The sequence below is a fragment of the Octopus bimaculoides genome, chromosome 6 (assembly GCF_001194135.2).
Source record: "Octopus bimaculoides isolate UCB-OBI-ISO-001 chromosome 6, ASM119413v2, whole genome shotgun sequence".
NCBI classification, from domain to species: Eukaryota; Metazoa; Mollusca; class Cephalopoda; order Octopoda; family Octopodidae; genus Octopus; species Octopus bimaculoides.
In genome coordinates, this window is record NC_068986.1 from 40,436,929 (window position 1) to 40,441,323 (window position 4,395).

The 4,395-nt window shown below is 33.8% G+C and overlaps 1 protein-coding gene across 1 annotated transcript in view; it reads left to right on the forward strand.

Annotated features, from left to right (window-relative positions):
- The window catches only part of LOC106882548 (low-density lipoprotein receptor-related protein 4), a 461,294-nt gene that overhangs the window by 234,481 nt on the left and 222,418 nt on the right, over positions 1 to 4,395 (forward strand). The gene's annotated exons all lie outside the window — the stretch shown is intronic.

Here is a 4,395-nt window from a genome sequence, read left to right on the forward strand (position 1 = left end):
ATATATATATATATATATACAAATAATAAATGAGTATATGCATATATACGTACATGTATGTACATACTTACATCTACCTGTAGATATAGATGCATGTCTGGGTACAGGACATTGCAAACAAAACGTAGGCAAAATGATAAACGAGTACAGAACACACACAGGCCACATAGAGAACATCTCCTTCATCAGCTACCCCCATTCTAACACAGGTGTTTCGAAGAGTTAGGGCAGGACGCATCGTTAAAATGGCTCTTCCCATGAACCACAAATTAAATTTAAATTAAATTTAATTCAAATTAAATTTGTAACGTGGAGGAATGTAGTGGCGGACAAAACAAAACAGAAAAACAAAACAGTGAGAACAAACAAGAAGGTTATACGGCCAGACGTGAAAAAAATATGTATGTGCTGAACATACATATATATATATATATGTGTGTGTGTGTGTGTGTGTGAAAAACATAAAAATTAATGAAAAATTGCAAATGAATTAGTTTCTATGTAGTATTTATTCCTCCTGTGTTACATAAACACTGTCTTGTCACTCTAACCATTATAGATTCAGCAAACCTGTAACCAGCTCATTGGGATCCTACAGCTTGCAAATGTATATGAAAGTAATGTCTAAAAAATTGATGATGAACAACTAATTTTGTAGGTAACTGTAACCCTTTCCTGCCAACTCATAAAAAGGAACTAAGCCCTCACATTGCATACTAGAGTTGAAATTAGACATGTATTTAAAGTTGTGAAAGGACTTTTCAGAGCTTCTGATTAGCTCCAGTTGTTTAGCTCAAAGTAAACACTTTTTAAAAAAATTTAGAATGTGTAGCACTATATCATTCAATGTATCTTACATTTTTTTATTTTTCAATTGCAGTATTTGGTTTGAGTGAAATTTGACTGTTATTTTCTTACCAGTTACCTGACTACATAGAGGTTTCTTTTTGGCTTTGCTTTAACCCATTTATTACAATATTTCTGTTGAAGTACACTACCTTTGTTTCAATTAAGTTTGATAATAATGAAGAATTTATTAAAATAACTTTGTCATTATTAAGCCTGTGTTCAGATCATATATTAATATGAAAATCTGATGGAAAGTTTTTAATTCAGATTGCTTTAATACAAGTAGTAACAGATACCCAGGTATAGTCTCAGGCAATTTGGTATCAAAAGGGTTAGCTCTAATTTCATAAACAGATGATTAATAAAATTTCCTTTAGATACAATGGCAGTCTATTGCAGGTAACATTACCAGATGATTTGATTCCTTTTCTTGACAGTTTGGTGAACTGAGGCACATAAAAGAATTAGGAAAACTGCCAAAATACATAATGAAATGTCTACAGTGGATTTGAACTAACAAAAAAGCCTGTGAGCTGGCAGTTCAATATTATATCTATTTGTTCCTCTTCTGTGTTATTGATCAATACATAATGGTTAAGCTATGTCAGGTTTTTTCTGAGACGGTCTTACATAGGACAAGTTTATATCTAATAAAACATGGCAAAGGTTTTACCAGTCCATGCCATCAATCCTACTTTCTAAATTCTTCAATAAACTAATTTGAACTTTATGTTGCCAATAACCATACACAAAACTGCCAAAGAGTAACACTTAAGTTTGTCATACATACATACATACATATATATAAGACGAGGAATAAATAATTGTCATAACATATTTTTCTTTGTAAAGAATAAAAAGTTTTGAATGGTACAACAATTTACTACAATAAGGAAAAAATATTTAATGACCATTATTTATGCCTTTGTCTTGTATATCCCTGTGTAAAAACCTGTATAACTGGAACACAACCATAGATTTACAATATAGAATGGTGATGAACTATGACCTCAGACCTCAAGTTATGTGAAGTCTTTACTAATCTAAACAATATTGTTAGCATCGTGTACTAACAGAGATCTTATAAAGTATTATACCCGGATTGATAATCTTTTACTAATAACTGTGTGTGTGTATTATAATTTTCATGTTTAGCTTTTACCAAGGTGATTGGGCACTACTAATTATCATTTGAATATATTCGACTGTTGGTACTGTGCTGTTTTCATGACAAAAGACACTTAAAATTTCTATATCTCAGTTTATTATTTGAATATATGTAAATAGGTACCGAATAGGAGAGTACTGTCTTTAGATGGGTAGAATTGGGTTTGAGTATTTAATTAGTCTGCAGTGCATATGATCTTCTGAAACTGTCAAATGTGATATTGCAGCTGTTGTCGTTTAACTACAAGTCAGCCCTAACCAAACAGATGATCGATCGGAAACATTTTTGCCAAGATTATTCTATCTTATTATTAGACATAGTGTATTTAGAACTACATTTTCCAAAATGTTTTTCTGTTTCTGAAGATACTGGGACTTCATCTGATAGTAATTTAACTGTCATTTCTAAAAGGTTGAATGGCATAGTAGAGGTTCTCTCATGATTTATTCAAAAGCCGATTCCTCTTTCAACCATTGAACTTTACGGAAATTAGAAATTCAAATTGTGAATAGCAATTGAAACTCTTTTATGGATGTATTTTAATTGATTTTGAAAATAATATGAATTTGGAAGGGTTTCCTAAAATAACTGATATCATTAAACTGGATGCCAAGAGCATTACTTAACAGTTCTTACTTGTATAAGAACTGTATAATGTGAAGTTGTTGTTTTTGAAAATGAATACATTAGGCACTGGTTTGGCTGTATGGTTAAAAAGCTCACTTTGTGACCACGTGGTTTTGGGTTCAGTCCCACCACACAGAGCTTTAGACATTCTTTTAATATAGGCCCAGCTCAATCAGTGCTTTGTGAGTGAATTTAGTAGGTAGAAACTGTGAGGAAGCTCAGTCATGCGTGTGTCTGTTGGTACACAAAAAAAAACAAACAAGAAAGTCCAGTTAAAAAAATAAAAAATACAATTGGAAGAAGTATATATATATATATATATATATATATATATATAATGTCCGTTTTCCATGCTGGCATGGGTCAGATGGTTTGACCAGTGTTGGTAAGACCTGGGGCCACTCCAGGCTCCATTTCCTGTTTTGGCATGGTTTCTACAGCTGGATGCCCTTCTTAATGCCAACCATTCCACTAAGTACTGAATGTTTTTTATGTGGCACAAGCACCAGTGCTTTCTGTGTGGTACCAACACCAGTTTAAATTCTGCTGTGGCAGATGGGTATATTTGTATATTGTGTAGTCCCACCCGTGCTAGCATGGAAGGCAGATGTTAAACGATGATGATGTGCGTCTGTCTGTCTGTCTTTGTCCCCATCACCACCACTTGACAACTGGTGTTTGTTTGTTTACATCCCTGTAACTTAGTATCTCGGCAAAAGATATTAAATAGAATAAGTTCTAGACTTGAAAATAAGTGCTGGGTTGATTTATTCAACTAATTCTTTCAAGGTGGTCCTCTACCATGGCTACAGTCCAATGACTGAAGCAAGATATAAAGAAGACAAATGGGCTTTCAGGTTGGCTAGTTAGTATCAGGAGTTTTAATAGGTAATATACGCATAACATAATCGGAGGTTGGGGTATGTGATCAGAAATTTGCTTCATAACCACATTGTTTCAGGTTTGGTGTTGCTGCGTGGCACCTTGTGCAAATGTACTATTATAGCCTGGGGCTGACCAAAACCTTGTGAGGGGATTTGCTTGATGGAAACTGAAAGAAACCTGTTGTATATATTTGTGTGTGTGTATGCTGGTGGCTCGTAACAAGCTCCCATTACACTCTTGGAATGGTTAATGTCAGGAAGGGCATCCAGCTGTAGAAACCATGTAAAATCAGATTGGAACCTGGTGTAACTCTTCAGCTTAGCAGTTTCAGTCAAACCGTCTAACCCATACCAGCATGGAAAGCAAACACCAAATGATGATGATGACGATGATTGACACACATATATATATATATATATATATATAAAATGTGTGTTTTTGTGTCTGTATTTGTCCCCCAATTCCACCACTTGTCAGCCAGTGCTGGTGTGTTTACATCCCTGTAACTTGGCAGTTCAGCAAAAGAGACTAAGAGAACAAGTACCAAGCATTAAAAAGAAAAAAAGTTAAATAAGTACTGGGGTCAATTTGTTCAACTAAAACTCTTCGAGGCAGTGCCCCAGCATGGCCACAGTCTAATGACTGAAACAAGTAAAAGACAAAAGACAACTTTGTCTTGGAATCACTAAGCCACCATCTCACCTTAAAATCTATTTGTTGTTGGAATGAATAAATAAATAAATAAATAAATAAATAAATAAATCATTAAATAAATATAAATTAACAGTCCCCCTTATTGAAGCCTGCTGCTTCAAAAATACGATTTATAGAAACCAGGCATTATCAATTTGTTTTTGTATTTATTG